General features: G+C 37.1%; 1 non-coding gene across 1 annotated transcript; it reads left to right on the top strand.

The window, feature by feature from the left end:
* The first annotated feature begins 12,694 nt into the window (after positions 1–12,694).
* Positions 12,695–12,775, top strand: TRNAL-AAG (transfer RNA leucine (anticodon AAG)). Its single transcript has one exon. It is a non-coding gene; the product is annotated as a tRNA-Leu (tRNA).
* The last annotated feature ends 11,032 nt before the right edge of the window (positions 12,776–23,807 follow it).

Raw genomic sequence — 23,807 nt, 5'->3', positions numbered from 1 at the left:
CCAAAGCTCAAGCGTTCAGCATCAATATGCTCAGTGCTGCTGATCTTCGAGTACCAGTAGAAGTATCAGCTGATGGAGTTGCCATTTTTGATGGCGTCAATGATAGTGCTGACAAGCTAAAAGAGCTTTCACAAGAACTGACTCGCGCTGTCTTAACCGATGCGTTCAAGCTCCCTGAAGTTGACAAAATGGGGGAGAAAGCGCAAGCTGCTAGAGCTCTTCATGAGCGACGTCAGTACGAGCGAAGTCAATCACAGGGCAAGAAAAAGAAATAGATAGGCTAGCATAACTTAGGCCATAACAGTATAATCTATTTGTCTAGTTTATTTCTTTTACTGTGTAATTGCTGACTTCTATCAATATATATCATACTTACTTTTCTTATTCAAATACTGAGTTATGATATATGCTATTAAGTACTGAGTCATTATGTATCTTCAATTAAATCAGCTATGTAATACTTGTAACATTTATTGACTAAATGATATGCTGATAACATGTTTGACATTAACCTATGTGTTTATAAAACATTCTGATAAGAACTCATTGAACAACAAATTACTCAGCGCGCCCTCTATATGTTTAAACCTTCCGCTTAACATTGAGTAAATAGAATATGTGATATAACTGACCTATTTCTGAAAACTGACCTTAGACTTACTCATTTAAACCCTTAAATGTTTTAAGTAAAACTAAGTCAGTAGCTCAACCCTTACGGGGGAGTTTGCTAAATTATACTAGGTCAACTATCATGGGGGAGCTCATACTGAGTTCCTTGCTGAATAGTTTTGCCAACATCAAAATGGGGGAGTTTGTTGAAACACCTTTCCACATAATTTTGATTTGACAAAATTGTTTAAGTATAATACATATTCTAAACACACTAAGTTTAAATGCTTTGATTTAATTCTACTAATGTGTTTGTTCAATGTTGAGTTAAAATGTTATAAGACATAAGGATTAAATGGCCCAAGCCCATTATGAAAGCCAAGGCCCAAGTCAAACAACTCAGTACACTCGGCCCGCGTATGTTAAGACATTGCCGTTTTGAACAAAACGCAACTCAGCAAACGGAAGGATCTAGAAGACCTTCGGGAACAACTTCAAGATAAAGATGCTGAGTAGTCTCGACAAACGTACAAGACAGCAGCTGGCGAAGGAAAACTTCCAGACAAAGTGTTTCCTCTTTTGGCAAAGTTCAGACGACACAGTATGCTGTCCAGTTGACTTTACCATAAAAGGAGAGACCATCTGCTGAGCTGACCGAGGATAGAAGATACACGATTCTGATTGGCCGAGAGCTCTGAGCAAGTCAGGATGACAACGACATATAGCCGTTTCCCTCCAACGGTTATTTCGAAATTCTAAATGACCGACGCCCAGATGTCTCTATAAATAGTGCCATCACAAGCTTCACAATACACAGAACTTGATCAAGCCATTACGCTGACCAAATCTCTACAAGTTCTGCAAGCAAAGAAGCAAAGCAAAATCTTACACTACATTTCTCAATCTGTGTAAAAGTCTAGAGTGATTGTTTCAATCGTCTAAAGTGTCTTAGCACATCTTTGTATTAGGACAAAACACTTATCATTTCTAGAGATAGAAAGGAGAGGCTGAGTACTCGGTTTTAAGTACTCAGCGGAGAGATTAGGATTGAGTAGAAGTATAGAGGAAGGTACTCTTGTCATACTCAATTGCTGATATTTTAAAAGGTTTGAGGCTCTACCTTTAAAGAGCTCAGTAGAGGATTTGAAATCTCGGAACGTGTTCCGGGGACAGGACGTAGGCTTAGAAGAAGCCGAACCTGGATAAATCTGCTGAGTGAAGTATTTCTTACCTTAACTCCTTATTTATATTGCTTGCTTTAAATAATCAAAACTGACCAAGTAAAGAGGTCAAGTTGAGTTGTGCGCGTTGAACGTCTGAGCTCAGGAATAGACTCTAAGTGCTATCTCCTGACTCAAGCTAAGAAACTGACCTAGTCACCAGTTGACTAAGCCAGTATCTTGCTGTTTACTCAGCGCCGCTGTTCAAAATTTTTTCCTGAGAAAGGAAGTCTGCCCTAATAGCTTAAAAAGTTTAAATAGTTCCTAACCCCCCCCCCCCCCTTGGAACTATACTTGCAACCAAACAAGGGACCAACACAATTAACTTTCATTGTTATTGTGTTTTTCTTTTCTTTTGTGTTCGTGTTCTTTATTTTGCAGATTCAATGGAAGATCAACCACGACGCCGCCGTCTTCATCGACGTACTGATTCACTCCCTGAGGAGCTGGTGCCTATTCCTGGCACAGTTCGTGCAAGAATCGTCGATCCTCCTCCTCCCCCCCCACCAAACGCCAACCGGTACCACCACAGCCCATTGTCGCAGAGGTATCATTGTCCTTTCCTTATAGAATCTGTTGACGAGGGTAGACTTTTTAGAAAAATCAAAAATTATGAATGTGCAATCCCTCGATTTTTTGATTGGGATTGGTTGGCACAATGTGGTTTATACGAGCGGGTTCAATCTTTTTTGTCTAATATGGGTTGGTTGATAATTGAAAGGCGCCGTCGCCACCTCTCTCCCTCTTTTATTTTAGAGTTATACACGACTCTGAAATTGGAGACAGATGACGACGGAGTGAAAACTTTGCACTTTCGCCTTAATAACATTGAGCATGTCTAGACTGAGGAGGAGATGAATGAGGCCTTCGGGTTTAAGGAGGCCGATATTGTTGAGTGGGAGCGGGACTTAACCCACAGCCAATACTTCACTGAAGTATCGAGAGAGCCTAGTTATAACAAGAAAACAACCACTAATGCAAGTTTGACGGACCCAATGGACCCTCTAATGCACAAGTGGATTTTATTTAACCTTAATGGTCAGAGGGAGGCTGATAAGGTCACAGAATTGGACCTCCTTATGCTGTGGTGTATGAAAAAGGGTCATCCAGCTCGGATGGCCCACGTCCTATGGAACCAAATGGCACATTTCCGCTTCACTAAGCGCACTGCCTTCCCGTTTGGGGCAATAATTAGTCGAATCGCCTTTTTAGAGGAGCTCGAAACGGAATTGAATGCCAGACCCTCCACTCCATTCTTGTTGCTTGATAAAAAATACTTGAATAGGGCACATATTATTCACAACTCTGGTGTGTGGACTAGAGATTTTGAGGCAGGTACAACTGGAGCTAGTTCATCTAGAACAGGTGCAGTAGATATGATGACAACACGTTTTGAGGAGGAGGAGGCTGAGGATGCAGATTACCAACCGGGTCAAACTGGTGCACTCGAGGAAAGGTTGGAACTCGCCATTGCTGTGGGCGAACAGAATAGGGAGAGTATCTAGGCACTCAACTACGAGTTCCAGGATTTTCGCCTCGATTTCAATAGCCTGGCGAGTGATATTCGGGGTTGGATGGATCGCCACCCCTAGGGAGTATTTCTATCCTATTTCTTTTTCACAGTTTACTTTATGCTTTACTTTTGCATTTTTGGAATAAATGCATATCGTAAGTGTGGGGAGGTGGCAATAGGATAGAAAACTTTGGAGTTTTTCCATTAATTATGCATGTTTTTTCTTTTTATGCATTTTTGTGTGTGTTGCGTTTAGACCGCTTGCATGCCTTAGGATTTCTGAATTTTTGTGTTTTTCCTGTTTTTGCCATTAGCTTTTAGGAATAAAAAGAATCCTAGGCAGTTGATTTTGATGCATCTAGTAATCATGACATGACGATTGAAATTGTGTCCTAAAAGTCTGAAAGCTCAGTTGAAATTGGTGCATGCAAAAACTTGTGAACAACATTTTAGTCTCCAAAGAGTGTCATTTAACTAAGATTGACATGGAACGATTCGTTAGGTGAGGCTAGGATTGTTACAATTAACCCCTAAAATGTGAGTTAGAGCCAAAAGATCAATATTTTAGACTTATTTTTAGGAACAATTGATCTCTTAGGTGTGGGATACAGTTATTGTCATTATGCTCATAGGAATTGCATCCAATACTGGTTGAATGTTGTGTTATAATTGAACTTGAAATGATTAGGCAATCTAGGTATAGCCCCTTGTGAATTTAGCCTTTTCTTTGATTAGCCAAAATCCCTTACCAATTCCACTAGATAAGCCCCTTTGAGCCTTATTTTCCCCTCTTCTTTGATCAACCGAGTACAAGCCCTTAGCCTTCATAAATATCTTTTCTCACCCTAGTTAATTGACTCAATACCAGTTAGAAAAATACTTGGGCACACACCCTTCGAATTTCCGTTAGCTATAACTAAAAGGTTGTCATTCTATATATAAGAAGTAACCCACTCGATTGACCTTTAGTCCCCTCGTCCAAATAAAAAAAAGAAAAAAAAAATTAAAATTTCATATGGTTCGAAACTAGAGCCAAATAAATTGTAGAGGAAAGAATGGAAGGTGTACTTCAGTTGCTTCCCGAACTAAAAACAAAACAACTTTGAGCTTTTATCTCGCACACAGATCGGAAACGGTGCCAATTTGCCAAATTCTAGCTAGTTGAGTCATTAACTTTTTGCCTAAATTCCCTTTTTCCTACCCCCAAACCTTTAGCCTCTGTTACAACCCTGTAAAGACCTATAATCTTGTTTAATTGTGATGCTAATTTCGACCGGATGGATGATGCAATCCCAACGTGACCATTTTGTGCAGTAAACTGTCGAGCGTTTACCATATGCATATTTTCCCTAAACACTTGAGTGTAAAAGCGACCACCTGTGAGCTAGCAGCCTTAGTCCTCGCCTTTCGTTTTTGCAAAGTGTTGGTTGATAAAATTACTTGATCAGTTTTGGAGACAGTTTTGAGGTTCATGTCGTTTTTAATTGCAACTTGAGTAGTCTGAAACAGTATGGATAATAAAGGTGCAGTGGATCCTCGTCCATGTACGGGAGCTATTTGTTGATTTTTCACTGCTTTTGATTCTTTCTTGCTTGAGGACAAGCAAGGTTCAAGTGTGGGGAGGTTGATAGCTCCCATTTGTATAGGGTTTTTAGCCCCTTTTTAGTTCATTTTCGCTTTATTTCCTTTCAGTTTTGTTGTCATTTTGTTCGCTTTTAGTAAAAATAAGTAGTTTCGAGTATTTATGGCATTTTCTGTGTTTTCAAGTGTTTTAAGGTGTATTTGAGTATTCCCGAACCAGACCCGAGCCTTTTGGAGCAATTTCGAACAATTCAGGGACCGTCGGAGCACTTTTGGGATTCAAGCGTTTTTTTTATGCAATGCACCTGCTACGTTTCAGAGGTGTATGACATCTATATTTTCTGATATGATAGAAAAATTCATGGAGGTCTTTATGGATGATTTTTCTATTTTGGGTACTACTTTTGATAGCTGTTTGCATAACTTGGGATTAATGCTGCAGAGATGTGAGGACACTGACCTAGTCCTAAACTGGGAAAAGTGTCAGTTTATGGTCACTGAGTGTATAGTGTTAGGGCATAAGGTATCATAGAAAGGGATTGAGGTAGACCCTGCTAAAATTGAGGTCATTGAAAAACTACCTCCCCCTTCCAGTGTCAGAGCAGTTAGGATTTTTTTAGGACATGCTGGCTTTTATAGACGTTTTATTAAGGATTTTTCTAAAATTGCCAGGCCTATGACCCAATTGTTGCTGAAGGATGCCAATTTTGTTTTCACACCTGAATGTCTTGAATCTTTTAACACTTTAAAAGACAAATTGATTAAAGCTCCAATAATGGTTAGTCCCAACTGGGATTTACCATTCGAGCTAATGTGTGATGCCAGTGACACAGCTATAGGTGCATGCTTAGGTCAAAAAGTGGATAAAATTTGCCAACCAATTTCATATGCTAGTAAAACTCTTCATGACGCTCAATTAAATTATACTACCACAGAAAAAGAGTTGTTAGCTGTGATTTTTGCACTTGACAAGTTTCGTTCATATTTGGTGCTTTCAAAAATTATTGTTTACACTGACCATGCTGCACTGAGGTATTTGTTTTCGAAGGATGCCAAACCTAGACTCCTTAGGTGGATTCTGTTACTGCAGGAGTTTGATCTGGAGATACGAGATAAGAAGGGAGTTGAAAATGTGGTTGCTGATCACCTTTCCAGATTAGAATAAGAGGAGGTGGATACAGACACCGATGTAAACATCCAGGAGACATTTCCCGACGAGCACTTACTGTCAATTAGACATGTCCCTTGGTTTGCTGATTTTTAGAATTTCTTTGTAGGAAAGCTGATCCCTCCAGACCTCTCCTACTAGCAGATGAGGAAGTTCCTACACGACGCAAAGCAGTACCTCTGGGACGATCCATACCTATCAAGGTTTGCGGCGACAACATCATCCGCCGGTGCATTCCTGAGGAGGAGGTAGCTTCCGTCCTTGCATTCTGTCATTCTAAAGAGGTAGGTGGCCACCATGGAGCGGACATAACTGCAGCTAAGGTACTCCAGAGTGGGTTCTATTGGCACACAATCTTCCATGGCGCTTTTAATTTTGTTAAAAACTTTGATAAGTGTCAACGAACTGGTAACATTTCACAGAGACATGCCATGCCTATGAAACCAATTTTAGTCTGTGAAATCTTTGATGTTTGGGGGGATAGAATTCATGGGACCTTTCCCGAAGTCGTTCAATAACGAGTACATCCTTGTAGCCGTGGACTACGTTTCTAAATGGGTGGAGGCTGTAGCCCTGCCTAGTCATGATGCGCGGGCTGTCATCCGATTCTTGCAAAAGAATATCTTCACACGGTTTGGCACCCCCCGCACCATTATTAGCGATGGCGGGTCTCATTTTTGTAACCAAGCTTTTAAACAGGTCCTGCATAAATATGGGGTTACTCATAAAGTGGCTACCCCGTATCATCCCCAGACTAGTGGTCAAGTTGAAGTGTCAAATAGAGAGATCAAAACCATTCTTGAAAAAACAGTAAATTCCTCTAGGCCTAATTGGTCACTCAAATTAGATGATGCCTTGTGGGCATATCAGACCGCGTTTAAAACACCAATTGGCATGTCCCCATTCAGGCTAGTTTACGGTAAGGCTTGCCATCTCCCTGTAGAACTCAAACATAAAGCCTACTGGGCTACCCATTTTCTAAACTTTGATACACTAGTTGCAGGTGAGAAACGGTTATTGCAGCTTGATGCCCTGGAAGAGTTCAGGCTCGGTGCCTATGAGAATTCATGGATCTACAAGGAGAAGACAAAAAGATGGCATGACAAGAGAATAATCAAACGCCACTTTGAGGTAGGGGATAAGGTTTTACTGTACAACTCCAAGCCGCGATTATTCCCTGGTAAGCTGAAGTCGAGGTGGTATGGACCATTTGAGGTCACCCAGTTATTCTCTTCCGGAGCAGTCGAGATCACAGACGGTCGCAATGCCTCTTTCAAGGTCAACGGGCAGCGTCTGAAATTTATGAAGATAACTTGGGCGTAGTGGAAACACTGCGTTACATAGACGCCCCTTGAGGGAGTTTTCCTATCCTATCTCTTTTCTTTCACTTATTGTTCAATTTTATAAATATGCACATTTTGGAATTAAATGCATAATTTAATGTGGGGGAGGAGACAATAGGATAGGACATTATGGACATGTACAATTGCATGTTTTATGCCACTGTTTGTGTTTCTGTTTTGTGGTATGTTTGTATGTTTATTGGTCTGTTTTCAAATTTTAGGATTTCTGAGATTTTACTGTTGCTTTCAGTAGTTAGAAATAAAAGAATCTTAGGCAGTTATTTTTGATGCATCTAGCAATCCTGTCACTGCATTTGAAATTGTGCTCTAAAAGTATGAAAACTCAGTTGAAATTGATGCATGCCAAAACTTGTGAACAACATTCGAGTCTCCAAAGAGTGTCATTTGACTAAGATTGACATGGAACGATTCGTTAGGTGAGGCTAGGATTGTTACAAATAACCCCTAAATTGTGAGTTAGAGCCTAAAGGTCAATATTTTAGATTCATTTTTAGGAACAATTGATCTCTTAGGTGTGGGATTACAGTTATTGTCATTATGCTTATAGGAATTGCATCCAATACTGGTTGAATGTTGTGTTAAAATTGAACTTGAAATGATTAGGCAATCTAGGTATAGCCCCTTGTGAACTGAGCCTTTTCTTTGATGAGCCAAAAGCCCTTACCAATTCCACTAGATAAGCCCATTTGAGCCTATATTTGCCCCTTTCTTTGACTAACCTTGCTACAAGCCCTTAGCCTTCTTAAATACCCTTTCTCACCCAAGTTAATTGACTCAATTTCAGTTAGAAGATCCTTAGGTACACACCCTTCAAATTTCCGTTAACTACCATTGAAGGGTTAAAATTCTAAATAGAAGAAGTAACACATTCAAATTTACTCTTTGTCCCCTCTATCCCTAAAGAAAATATATATATATATATATGTGTGTGTGTGGTTCAAAACCGAATCAAATAAATTATAGAGGAAAGGATAAAAGATATTCTTTAGTTGCTTCCCAAACTGAAAAATTAAACAACCTTGAGCTTTTATCTCGTGCATAGCGGAAAAAGTGCCAATTTTTGCATTTTAATGCTAGCCAGTTGAGTCATTAACTCTAAGCCTAAATTCCATTTTCCTACCCCCAAACCTTTAGCCTTGTTACAATCCGAAAAAGACCTATAATCTTGTTTAATTATGATGCGTAATTTTGACCGGATGGATGATGCAATTCCAACGTGACCATTTTGTGCAATTAACTGTAGAGCGTTTACCAAATTCATATCTTACCTAAACACTTGAGTGCATGAGCTACCACCTGTGAGCTAGCAACCTTAGTCCTCGCCTTTCGATTTCGCAAAGTGTTGGTTGATAAATTCACTTAATCAGTTCTGGAGATTATTTTGAGGTTCACTTTGTTTTTAATTGCAACTTGAGTAGTTTGAGACCGTATGGATAATAAATGTGCAATGGATCCTCGTCTGTGTACGGGAGCTATTTGTTGACTTTAGGGCTGCTTTTGATTCTTTCTTCCTTGAGGACAAGCAAGATTCAAGTGTGGGGAGGTTGATAGCTCCCATTTGTATAGGGTTTTTAGACTTCTTTTAGTTTGTTTTTGCTTTACTTCCTTTCAATTTCAGTATCATTTTGTTGTCTTTTAGTTGTAATTAGTAATTTCCGTTATTTATGGCTTTTTCTGTATTTTCAGGTGTTTTTAGGGCAACTTGAGCATCTCCGAACCAGACTCATGCCTTTTGGAGCATGTCCAGACAGTTTGGGGACCATTTGAGCAAATTCCGAAGGCCTAGGGACCGAAACAGATAAACTCCGGAGAGAGCTGCCACGTTTCATCACCTGTCTCGTCGAGACCGTGGCTGTCTCATCGAGACATAGCCTGTCTCGGTGAGACGAGCTGGGCCGATGGTTCCCAAAATGGAACCATCGCGTGGTGTCTCGACGAGATGCCAAGTGTCTCGTCGAGACACCTTTTCGTCTCGTCGAGACACCTCTTGTCTCGACGAGACAAGACGCTGGGAAGCAATTTCCCAGCGTCATCTCACCTTTAGGGCGCGAATCTTGTTCCGAAAATGTCCAAAATACCCCCTGAAAACACCTTGCACTATAAATAGAACATTATGCCTCCTTTGTTAGGGTTGGCTTTTCTTGCTATTATTCTTTTCTTTCTTGCTTCATCTTCTCCCTTTTTCTTTTGAACAGATTTTATGATAATTTTAGCTTGAATTATTTTGCTTGGAACTCAATTGAAGATTGATTGAGGAGAGAAATCTCTCCCCATTTTGTAATCAGAATCAGACACTTCCGGGTTTTGGATTTCTAATTCCCTCAATTGTCTTTTACTCTTTGCTTGTTTAAATTAATGGTGATTCTTGTGGATGAATTGTGTGGTAATGATTTGGTTGCTTTAATTATGAACTAATCCTCACCCTATCTGGGATGGGGATGAGATTGATTGTTTGACCATGTATGATTAGGGATTCAGTGTATGGAGTTACTTCCAATTGATTAGATTGCGCATGCTTAATGACCTAGATTTATCAGAAATAGGGTCGAGGATAGAATGAGATTCGATGATGATCAACTAGCCTGAAACTACTGCAGCTAATGCCTATAATCTGACTAATATAGGATCACAGATGGGTAGTTACCTGACCAAGGAACTACCTAATCCGAATTAGCATAATCTAACCTCGTTAGAGACCACTAGGAGTGCGGTTTAGTGGCTAGGCTACGGCTTTAGCCTCAATCACCACAGAACTTAATGCTTCGCATGCCCTAGGTTATATGCCTAATCAAGCCGTCAACCGACTGCATGTGAATAAACTGCAATGATTGACCATATTCATGTCGTTGATTAGGTGATTACCGTCAATTGTCCTTAGATATACAACTGAATCCCGGAACATTATACATAGAATCCAATTAAGAGAATCCACATCTTAGACTATCTCATCAATTAAATCGAATCCTACCCCTTCAATAGCTTTTATCATTTGTTTTAGAAATTTATCTCTTTTAACGACTCCAATATATATTCAACCTTCCGAACAATTACGTTCTTTTCCTTAGACCGATTAGTTGCGACAGATAGTCTTTGTGGTTCGATCTTATGCTTAAGCACTATACTACTTGCTGCGATAGGATACACTTGTCCTATTTATTGCTATACATTTTGCAAGCATCATTTATACAATAGCAGCATTTAACATTTTTTGTGGAAATATCAGTTGTTTTAGAGCTTTTCGTTAAAAACTGTTTTGATATATTTGATATTGACAAAACTATCCTTCTAATTTCTAAACATTTTCTGTTTTAATATTATTCATATTTCTATAACATTATTATCGAAAGAACAAGGTTTTCCCCATCCAATAAAATTATTATTATGAAGTTTTAGGGAAATGTACATAAATAAACCTTGTGGTTTGACTGGTTTGCAAATACAATATTCGTGGTTTAAAAGTTGACAAACGGATACCATGTGATTCATTTCATTAGCAAAGACAATCCAAACTGTTAACACCGTTAGAAAATGATGATTTGGTAATTTATGGTCAAATAATCAATGGGTGTTTTTGTGGTTCCTCATTTTTTTACTTTTTTACCCAATCTCTAAGTGGCACATCATCTCCATCACTCCATTCTCTCTCATAATTTGCTTTCTCTCTCCTTATTTCTCTTTTTTCTCTCTTTAGATTTGTGATTCATAGTTATTCACTAGTATTATCTCGTTTCCTTGCAAAATTCATATGATTTTTTTTTGGATAATGAAACATTTTCCAACTTGTTTAACCTCTTTCTCGTAGCATGTTTGCTTACTATATTTCTTCAAATATTCTACTTCTCACTAGTGGCGAATACAACACTGGTCTGTTGGGGGATCAAAATTACACGTGTGTGCATAAAAAGAAATTTCTAAATCGAACTTGCTCATTTTTTTTTTGCATGTATACATATTATCATTTGAGTGGTCCAAAACCAATTTTTATGTACCACTTTAAAACGTCTCAAAATTAAGCTTTATTTGGACTACAAAAGTAAAATTAAGTCGTTTTGAACAAACTTAGGAAAATTTATCGTCTGTCACATATTAATCAAATTGGATTTTGTAACTAAAATACAAATTCATTGAGTTAATTAACCACCCTGAACCTTAATTTTTCGGAAACATGAGGCTAAAACCATTCGTAGTAGGGACAGTTCCAACCACAAAGGACCGATTTTACACGTGGTGTGTAATTTTAATGGAACATGAATGAATTAATCTGCACTTTCCAATGTTTGGGAGAGTTTAGATACCGAGATGGTGATCGAACAAGAGATTAATTAATTCTTGTTTGAAAATCGCAATTCTTTTATTCCAATATTGTGATTTAAATCATAAACTTGACATTCTTTTACTATTGATTTTGTAAAGTTTGGATTGGACTATTCAGTCATAAGGATTGTATTCTATTCTATTACAGTAATGAAGATTCAAAATGTTCGAATATATGATGATTGTTCAAGGTTATCTTATGTATATGCGTCAATGGCGTTCCGCTCAGAATCTGATCTTGGAACTTTTTGCAGATCGTTAATGAATCAAAGTTTTCTTTCTCTTGAATTGCTAATTGGATTAGGCTTCAAGAATCTGTTGAACACGAATTAAGTTCTTTCTCTCTACACTGTTTAATGAAATATGAAGAATTAATCTCCATATGATTGATTTTCAAGAGCAGAACTTGAATTCCGTACGTTTTCTTATGTTCAATTTTTTTAGAGAGAGAAAAATTAAGAGAGAGCAGAGAGAGAAGAATAAAAAATAAGAAATAAAGAGAGATGAAAAAGATGGTTTAATTGATTTTTATTTTTTATTTTGAGGTTTGTTTGTGATAATTAGATAATAAGGGGTTAATTTATAAAATAAATAAATATAAGGACCAAATTAACTCTTTTTCCTTTGACTTTTAACATCGTTAGTTAACTTGGTATGTGTTTGCTAATGGAATGAACCTCAATATACTATTTTGTAAACTTTTAACCGACAAATGTTCCGATCGAAAACAGGTGTAACCACAAGGTTTATTTTTGTACTTTTTCCTAAAAAATTTGCAAATATTTATACGAGGTTTTTTCCATTTGTAAAGATAGATTTTTTTTAATTAAAGACATCCAGATTTACTTACAAATTTGCATATTATGTTTCCAAGCAAGATCAATTTTAGCCCTATGTTATAAAAAAATTAGAAAAATTCATCAAAGTTGAGATGGCCCAGTTGGTCTAAGGCGCCAGATTAAGGTTCTGGTCTAAAAGGGCGTGGGTTCAAATCCCACTCTCACCAATTTATGTTTTGAATTTTAATTTGAAAAAGTGAAAGTTAGCTTAGTGGTAAAATGTTTATTAATCATCTTTTAATATTCAATAATACTAATTGGTATTTTCCAAAATTATATGGATTTTGAAGGTTGATTAACGGATATTCATGCACGAATCAATATTCATTAACGTTTATTATATTTCTACTGCATCACTAAGTGTACGGATGACGTGATGTACCAAGTGACTCGACATATTATAAACTTAAAAAGGATCTGAATACACTTTTTATAGTAAATTATTATTTTAGGTAGCTGCTTCTACAATTATAAATTTTTAATAACTTTCCCATTTTGTTGAGAAAAAAAAATCCAAAAATTACAAATTCAATGTTACACCTACATGACTCCTAAAAATACTAAATCAAAATCTCTACACCTACACACTAACTATTACTATGAAATATCATAAATACCCTTGAAAGAACATGAAAGTATGCATGCCCCATATGTCATTATCAAGTACAATACTGTATTTTTTTTTACTTAAAATGTGTTGCTTAAAAAGTATAGTATATGAAAGATGTAGAATTAGCGGATGTTTGTTTCAGATTTCCAGAGCAGTGTTTAATGTTTCATTCGAAATCGCAAGAAATGTAGTGTTTAGTGAGGTTTATACAATAGCAGCATTTAACATTTTTTTGTGGAAATATCAGTCGTTTCAGAGCTTTTTGTTAAAAGTTGTTTCGATATATTTGATAATGACAAAACTATCCTTCTAATTTCTAAACATTTTCTGTTTTAATATTATTCATATCTCTATAACATTATTATCGAAAGAACAAGGTTTTGGCCCATCCAATAAAATTATTATTATGCATATCATCCATATCATTTATGCATAGAGGTCATATGCGTCGCCTAATGTGCGCTGCCTATTTTAGGTGTGTTTAGTAACTCGATTTGGTCTCCTACAGATAAAGGCCATTTATTATGTGCCACTTTAAAACGTCTCAAATTAAGTCATTTTGAACTACAAATTAAAACGCCTCAAATTATTTGGACTACAAAAGTAAAATTAAGTCATTTTGAACAAACTTAGGAAAATTTATCGTCTATCACATATTAATCAAATTGGATTTTGTAACTACAGTCTGGGCTCTCAGGAGTATCATATCTCATTTGTCTATGGAAGTAACAGTGCTATAAGGCGTCGTCTTCTCTGGGATTCTATTTTAGGTATGGAGGGGGGAGAAAAAAGGCTAGTGATTGGTGATTTCAACGGGGTTAGAGGGGTGCATGAGAAAACTGGCAGACCTCCATCTCAAAGAAGTTGTAGGGAATTTAGAGAATTCATCAATATGGGTGGATACATGGAGGTGGAGAGCTCTGGCCTATATTTCACCTGGTCGAATGGTAGGTTGGGAGATGACCATGTAGAATGCAAATTAGACAGAGTCCTGGTTAATGAGGCTTTTATTGACAGCTGGGATAACATGAAGGATATTAAGGCTAAGGTATAGCAGCGGAAATATAAAAATTTTAGCCTACTTCCTTTTAACCATAGGATCCGTTAATCGTTATTTCATATAAAGAGGGATAAGAAGAAATACCTTTCGATGATCAATCTACCGTTGCAAACGAAGTGCCCAAAACTTCAAAAGAGATGTAAACTGTTTACCAATCTGCCTCTATCCCAAACAGACCTTCCAGACCTCCGAACGACAATCCCTTCGGTGGAAACGTGGATGAATATGTCTAGAAGCTACTGTCCAAAAATCACGACGATCCGACGGTTCAATCTCCGGGAATCCTCGAAATAGTGAACTGACCTGATGTAGGCGAAGAAAAACGAATTTCTCCCTTTTGATTGTTTTTCCTTCTTTCGTGAACACGGTGAGATTAAGTTAGAATCAACCCTTATGAGATGCAACCAAAATAGATTGCCTCTAACAAACCAACACAAGATCAAAGAGAAAGAGGGATGAATAAGATTAATCAATCGATGGAATGCCGTATGAATTCTTGTTCACGAACTTGGGAATAGAATTCTTTTCTCTCTTAATTAAGCAATTTCGAAAATCACTTAAGGGGAGGGATATAGGCTTAGTCGAAATTCATTAAGGGAAGGGGTATATATATTAGCTTGTATCTAAACCCTAGTTAGATAGGAATAGGTTACTTAATAGGAATTCCATTCGGAATAGGATTCCTAATTATTATCTTATAATATATCAAATACATTTAGGATAATAATAAATAACCTAATTGGATAATAATAGGAGTATATTAATCTAATTAAAACTCCTAACTTAATTATCTCTTAATTAATTTAATTCATAATCCTAATCTAATTAGGATTAATGGAATAAAATTAATTCCTTACTAATACATATAAATTTCGGCCCCCTCCTAGTATTTGGGCCTTACTGGGCTTAATTGGGCTTCCATCTATTAATCATATCCATCTCTCTTTTGGTTCCAAGTCTTATGTGTGATCCATTAGGTCCTTACTACTTCTGGCCGTATGCAACCTATTAAATTAATTTCTTCAAGAATTATATTTAATCCCTTGCATAACGGAATGATGTACAGAGTATGTTATTGGCAAGTCCGTAATCATTCCCCCAGAGTCCGTTAAGAAGACAGGTTGATTCTGTCGTTAACCCTTCCGTATTAGTTACTGTATAATACGATCCTTTATCAACTACATCCTTGAACTGAATCTTATAACTATGGGTAATGTCAAGTCATATATAGCGAGACGTTTGTTTTACTTGTTATTGGCCGAGTCAACTCAAAAAGATAGGTTAAGTGAAATCCGAATTTCTACTCTTAAGCTATCACCTTGCAAGGGTTTAGAGTCGTCTTCCACAAGCGATCCTTGGATGTATCTCCCATTAATCGGGAGTGATAAATGCTCAATCCAATGTATAACTACCCTGAAATTATTTCCTGTGACACCCAACCTTTGCAGTTCACACCCCAGAGTCATCTCTGTTAAGGATCGTGGGACCACAGGATCAAAGTCTCACATTTAGTAATTCAGGATGACCAATTAACATTCCTTTGAGTCTGAGGATTAGTTATACCTATTAATACCAATGAGATGAACAGTTGACAAGGATGAATCTACCCATCCTGTTATCTCAAGTCGGATCCCCAATCCTAATGAACAACGTTTTACCGGATCTATGTAACTGTCCAGATATCTATATATGTGAAGCTTGTGAGATCAGCTTTCTGTCGGACAGAAGACATTGTTACATACAAGTCTCAACTGTGATATATCAATCCTAAATATATCACTTGACTTGGGGTGGTTTTAAGTTTATTAGTTTATTATAAAGTTTTGTCTCACTTCATGCTTGTATGAACACTTTATAATCACTTTAAACAAACTTACGGATTTCCTTTTATTAGACTTTATTTAGTGCTTAAAAGGGATTGCCTTTATATAGTTATAAAACATATATCTCATTAAAACAAATGATATAAAGAACAATTCATTTACAATAAGTTTGTATCCTGCAACAATTGACTATAGGACACAAAACCCCAACATACTCCCACTTGGACTAAAGCCAATTGTTTCTAAAACTTATCCCAGTAGAAGTTAAATGACGATCATGTACTTTCTGGGTTAAAGGCTTTGTCAACGGATCTGCAACGTTGTCCTCTGTAGGTACTCTTTCTATTCTCACATCTCCTCTAGCCACAATCTCTCTAATGATGTGGTATTGCTTTAGGTAGTGCTTGGATGCATTATGAGACCGTGGTTCCTTTGCTTGCGCAATGGCTCCATTGTTATCATAGTACAGAGTAATGGGATTGACAATGTCAGGCACCACACCTAGTTCTGTAATGAACTTTCTAATCCAAACTGCTTCCTTTGCTACTTCCGCAGCAGCGATGTACTCTAACTCGGTCGTAGAGAAAGCTACTCTTCCCTGCTTGGAACTTTTCCAACTGACCGCGCCCCCATTTAGGATAAACAGGTATCCTGATTGGGATTTGAAATCATTCTCATCTGTGAGATGACTAGCGTCTAAAAATCCTTGTATTTTCAGATCTCCTTCTCCGTACACTAGAAACATATCTTTAGTTCTTCTCAAGTACTTAAGAATGTTTTTGACGGCAATCCAATGCTCGTCTCCCGGATTCCCTTAGTAACGACTCACAGATAACGCGAACGCTACGTCGGGTCTAGTACATAGCATAACATACATAATCGAACCGATCGCGCTGGCGTACGGGACTACAGCCATGCGTCGTTTGTCATCATCAGTTTTAGGACATTGATAATTGTTTAACTTTACTCCATGTACCATGGGTAAGTTACCTCATTTCGATTCAAGCATGCTAAACCGATTTAGCACCTTTTTAATGTATGTAGCCTGTGAAAGACCAAGCAGTCTACGTGATATATCCCTATAGATCTTTATACCAAGTATATAGGCTGCTTCACCGAGGTCTTTCATTGAGAAGTTACCGGATAACCATATTTTCACTGACTGTAAAAGAGCAATGTCATTTCCCATTAACAGTATATCGTCCACATATAGTATGAGAAATGCTATAGAGCTCCCACTTGCTTTCTTGTAAATGCAAGCTTCTTCGCAATTTTGTTCGAAACCAAATTGTTTTATGGTTTCGTCAAAACGCTTGTTCCAGCTTCTAGATGCTTGCTTGAGTCCATAAATGGATCTCTGAAGTTTGCAAACTTTATTTGCATCCTTTGATATGAAACCTTCAGGTTGCATCATGTATACATCCTCAAGCAGGTTTCCGTTTAGGAAAGCTGTTTTCACATCCATTTGCCAAATCTCATAATCAAAATGAGCGGCAATTGCAAGCATGATTCTGATTGATTTGGACATAGCAACGGGAGAGAAGGTTTCGTCATAATCAACACCTTATTTTTGACGATATCTTTTCGCTACCAACCTAGCCTTGTAGGTGCTAACCTTTCCATCCATGTTAGTCTTCTTTTTGAAGATCCATCTGCACCCAATGGGTTTTATCCCTTCGGGTGGATCAACCAAAGTCCAAACTTGGTTAGTATACATGGAATCCATTTCAGAATCCATGGCCTCAAGCCATGCTTTAGAATCTGGACTAGTAAGAGCCTCTTCGTAGTTTTCGGGTTCGTCGTCTAACACGGGAACCTCGTCATCATCTCCCACTAGAAAACCATATCTAACTGGGAGTTCACGAACTCTTCGTGATCTACGAATAGGTGCCACTGGAGTCTCATCTAATGGGACTTCTTCGGGTACCTCGACCACCTCCGTTGTTTCAGTTGGTGTTTCTTCCTCTTGAACTTCATCGAGTTCAATCACGCTTCCCTTTTGTGTTTCTTCGAGAAACTCTTTCTCTAAGAAGGTTGCGTGTTTGGATACGATCACTTTCTGATCATCTGGATGATAGAAGTTATATCCCATAGTTTCCTTAGGGTATCCAATGAAGAAACATTTATCAGATTTAGAATCTAATTTATCGGACGCAACGCGTTTGACATATGCTGAACAACCCCATACTCTCATGAAAGAGAACACGGGTTTCCTACCAACGAACAATTCATATGGTGTGGAACTAGCGGATTTAGTTGGTACTCGATTCAGGGTGAAGAGGACAGTTTCTAAGGCATAGCCCCAGAACGACTTTGGAAGTAAGGCCATGCTCATCATGGATCGTACCATATCTAATAGGGTACGGTTTCTCCTCTTGGATACACCATTGTGTTGTGGTGTATAGGGAGGTGTCCATTGTGAGCATATCCCACATTCAGTTAGATAATTCAGAAAATCATCAAAAAGATATTCGCCACCTCGATCAGATCGAAGTGTCTTTATTTTCTTTCCTAATTGATTTTCCACTTCATTCTTGAAGCATTTGAACTTGTCAAAAGCTTCTGATTTGTGCCTCATCAAGTAGATATAACCATAGCGAGTATGGTCATCTATGAAGCAAAGGAAGTATCTGAATCCTCCTCTTGCTTGGACTGACATAGGGCCACATACATCTGAATGAATGAGTCCTAGAGTGTCTGATACACGCTCACCTTTATTGCTAAAGGGTGTCTTTGTCATTTTACCTTTTAAACATGATTCGCATGTTTCCAATGATTCGGGATCGATTGGATCTATAAGCCCATCTGAATGTAGCTTTAGCATGCGTCTCTTGTTTATATGGCCTAAACGACAATGCCACAAGTAAGTTGAATTATCTAGCTTATGTCTTTTGGTATCAATTGCAAAAACAGGAGTTTTATCATCTAACACATAAATCCCATTTTGTGATATTCCTGAAAAATAAAAGATCGAATCTTTATAAAAATTGCAACTATTGTTCTTTATTGAAATATGAAAACCGTCGTCAACGAGACGGCTAGTAGAAATAATGTTACGAGACATCTCAGGAACGTATAAACAATTCCTTAATTCTATTACAAGCCCAGAGGGCAAAAGTAAAACATAATCTCCAATTACGAGGGCGGCAACTCTTGCTCCATTTCCCACTCGCAAGTTTATGCTTCCTTTCTTTAGTTCCTTAGTCTGTTTTAGCTCCTGCATATTTGTACAAATATGAGATCCACATCCGGTATCAAGTACCCAAGATTCAGCCAATGAAACCGTATTTATTTCAATATAGAACATACCAGATGAAGAAGTACCGCCTTTTCCCTTCTTGAGGGTGGCTAGATACTCCTTGCAGTTTCTCTTCCAATGCCCATCTTTACCACAGAAGTGGCACTCTCCTTTGGGCTTCTTAACTTCCTTTCCCTTGGACACATCTTTCTTACCTTTCTTGGGATGTTTAGAATTGGGAAATTTACCTTTTCTTTTCTTCGATCCCTCGATTACAAGAGCCGGTATGGCCTTGTCTTTCTTCATATTGGGCTCAACTGATTTGAGCATGTTTGCAAGCTCTTCAAGAGAGGTTTGCAAGTCATTCATTTGGTAGTTCATGATGAACTGTGAATAACTCTCTAGGAGGGACTGAAGAACAAAGTCGGTACTTAATTCGTTGTCCATCACAAATCTAATACTAGAAAGTTTGGTAATATAGCCTATCATCTTGACACAATGTGTCATGACAGATGTGCCCTCTTGCATCCTGCAACGATACAACAATTTTGATATCTCGTAGAGTTCGCACCTGGTTTGTTTCCCAAACAATTCCTTTAGGTGCATGATGATGGAATATGCATTCATCTCCTCATGTTGCCTTTGTAATTCCGATGTCATCGATGCAAGTATGATGCAAGCGGCATGATCATCATCAGCCTTGTGCTTCTGATAAGCATCAATTTCCTCGATGGGAGCATCATCTTCAGGGACAGGGGGTATCGATGTATCAAGTACATACCCAATTTTCTCGAACTTCAAAACAATTTTGAGGTTACGAAACTAGTCGGTGAAGTTTGAACTATTCAACTTGTTATCGGTAAGTATATTTTGCAGATTGGTGTTAGTCATGATTTTAAGAGTGTTTAATTAAACTTGAGAGTGAGAAAGAGTAGACGTATGTTATTCATTTGTTTTAAAGTATAACAATCTAAAATTATAGGCCTTTTAATTTATTTCAGATTGCTCCCACTATTTTGCCAAATTAATAACCCTCCATATTAATTCGAAGAATTTCACAAATCCTTTAGTGAGCTAGGATCCTAACTCCTGAGATTTCGCCTTGACTTTAGCCAACAAGCTAGTCCCATTCGTTAGGTAGATTCATGCAATCAATCACATCTCGAATGTGATTCCTAGGTTATTGGGTTAGTAACTAATATGTCATTCATATTAATCCCAACCATTTTGCCCATTAGTTTATGACAACATTAGTTTGCCCATCCAATTATCATAATCTAATTTAAGTACTACCCCATATTCATGAAAAAATGATTTTCGATAATCCAGGTGTTACCATAAGACCCCGAGCTTGACTTTAGCCAACAACCCAAAGGCCCCCAGTACTGCCGGCTGAATTATAATATTAGGGAGGGGCAACCGATTTTAATAACTTGCTTATTTACTTAACTTTTTAACGAGGGATTTTATTTAGGTCTCATTATCTAACTTAGTCTTGATTTGCTTTAGCATACATCAGACACACATACATTCACATACATTGGCGTTATGGACATATCATCTAAATTATTCCGTCGAGCCAGAGACGGAATAAAAGGCCAAACCTAAGGAAATACTAACTATTACATATTTCTCTTTAGGTCCTCCGTCTTCTCCTTGGCGCCTTGAAATTACATATTAATTTCTATACTACTTTAAGAAAACTTCAACTGAATTGAAGGGAATTAGATGAGAGGAGAAATTACAATAGATAGTAGAAAGGCAGGACTCGCAGGCCCTATTTCAAAAATACCAAAAGACTAAAAGAGGGTCCAAATATGTCCATAACTCCAAACATGCATAGACTCAATTAAATAAATTTAATTGGTTGATTACATAACCGGCTTATGTAATATTTAGGTTAATCACATTAACTCGTCAAATTAACTTTCATCCAATTTTACTTCTAATCGTTTTGTATCTTTATATTAATCCTTAGATTAATATAACCATATAAAACGTTGATTATGCTCGTCCCATTTATTTTGATTTTAATTCATTTAACACTTTGATTTACATATTGGTAAAAACAAACATTTAAACGAATTATTCATTCGATAATCAAAACAGAAAACTATTAATTTCTGAAAACATTCTAAAACAATTTTAAAACGGTTTTCAGAAATAGGATAATCTACAATAGATTTCCGTTTTATCATTTAGAATTAATAAAACTAATTTTATCAACCTAACTATAAAACTAATAGATTTTGTTATAATGATTATCAACCGAAATAATTAGGAACATAAGCATAATCAGTTTTAATTAACAATTAATCAAAACTTTATTTATCTTTAGAATTAATCAATCAATACTATTTGTCAATTAATCCTAACCATAAATATTTATTCAATCCTATTGAAAACTTCTATATTTTCATATATGAAATAACGGATTTAACGATGGCTCTGATACCACTGAAGGATATTAAGGCTAAGGTATAGCAGCGGAAATATAAAAATTTTAGCCTAGTTCCTTTTAACCATAGGATCCGTTAATCATTATTTCATATAAAGAGGGATAAGAAGAAATACCTTTTGATGATCAATCTACCGTTGCAAACGAAGTGCCCACAACTTCAAAAGAGATGTAAACTGTTTACCAATCTGCCCGTATCCGAAACCGACCTTCTAGACCTCCGAACGACAATCCCTTCGGTGGAAACGTGGATGAATATGTCTAGACGCTACTGTCGTAAAATCGCGACGATACGACGGTTCAATCTCCGGGAATCCTCGAAATAGTGAACTGACCTGATGTAGGCGAAGAAAAACGAATTTCTCCCTTTTGATTGTTTTTCCTTCTTTCGTGAACACGGTGAGATTAAGTTAGAATCAACCCTTATGAGATGCAACCAAAATAGATTGCCTCTAACAAACCAACACAAGATCAAAGAGAAAGAGGGATGAATAAGATTAATCAATCGATGGAATGCCGTATGAATTCTTGTTCACGAACTTGGGAATAGAATTCTTTTCTCTCTTAATTAAGCAATTTCGAAAATCACTTAAGGGGAGGGATATAGGCTTAGTCGAAATTCATTAAAAGAAGGGGTATATATATTAGCTTGTATCTAAACCCTAGTTAGATAGGAATAGGTTACTTAATAGGATTCCATTCGGAATAGGATTCCTAATTATTATCTTATAATATATCAAATACATTTAGGATAATAATAAATAACCTAATTGGATAATAATAGGAGTATATTAATCTAATTAAAACTCCTAACTTAATTATCTCTTAATTAATTTAATTCATAATCCTAATCTAATTAGGATTAATGGAATAAAATTAATTCCTTACTAATACATATAAATTTCGGCCCCCTCCTAGTATTTGGGCCTTACTGGGCTTAATTGGGCTTCCATCTATTAATCATATCCATCTCTCTTTTGGTTCCAAGTCTTATGTGTGATCCATTAGGTCCTTACTACTTCTGGCTGTATGCAACCTATTAAATTAATTTCTTCAAGAATTATATTTAATCTCTTGCATAACGGAATGATGTACAGAGTATGTTATTGGCAAGTCCGTAATCATTCCCCCAGAGTCCGTTAAGAAGACAGGTTGATTCTGTCGTTAACCCTTCCGTATTAGTTACGGTATAATACGATCCTTTATCAACTACATCCTTGAACTGAATCTTATGACTATGGGTAATGTCAAGTCACATATAGCGAGACGTTCGTTTTACTTGTTATTGGCCGAGTCAACTCAAAAAGATAGGTTAAGTGAAATCCGAATTTCTACTCTTAAGCTGTCACCTTGCAAGGGTTTAGAGTCGAGTCTTCCACAAGCGATCCTTGGATGTATCTCCCATTAATCGGGAGTGATAAATGCTCAATCCAATGTATAACTACCCTGAAATTACTTCCTGTGACACCCAACCTTTGCAGTTCACACCCCAGAGTCATCTCTGTTAAGGATCGTGGGACCACAGGATCAAAGTCTCACATTCAGTAATTCAGGATGACCAATTAACATTCCTTTGAGTCTGAGGATTAGTTATACCTATTAATACCAATGAGATGAACAGTTGACAAGGATGAATCTACCCATCCTGTTATCTCAAGTCGGATCCCCAATCCTAATGAACAACGTTTCACCGGATCTATGTAACTGTCCAGATATCTATATATGTGAAGCTTGTGAGATCAGCTTTCTGTCGGACAGAAGACATTGTTACATACAAGTCTCAACTGTGATATATCAATCCTAAATATATCACTTGACTTGGGGTGGTTTTAAGTTTATTAGTTTATTATAAAGTTTTGTCTCACTTCATGCTTGTATGAACACTTTATAATCACTTTAAACAAACTTACGGATTTCCTTTTATTAGACTTTATTTAGTGCTTAAAAGGGATTGCCTTTATATAGTTATAAAACATATATCTCATTAAAACAATTGATATAAAGAACAAT

Source organism: Euphorbia lathyris, chromosome 2 (assembly GCF_963576675.1).
Source record: "Euphorbia lathyris chromosome 2, ddEupLath1.1, whole genome shotgun sequence".
NCBI classification, from domain to species: Eukaryota; Viridiplantae; Streptophyta; class Magnoliopsida; order Malpighiales; family Euphorbiaceae; genus Euphorbia; species Euphorbia lathyris.
The sequence above is the reverse complement of the archived record's forward strand: the minus strand, read 5'-3'. Positions and strand labels throughout refer to the sequence as shown.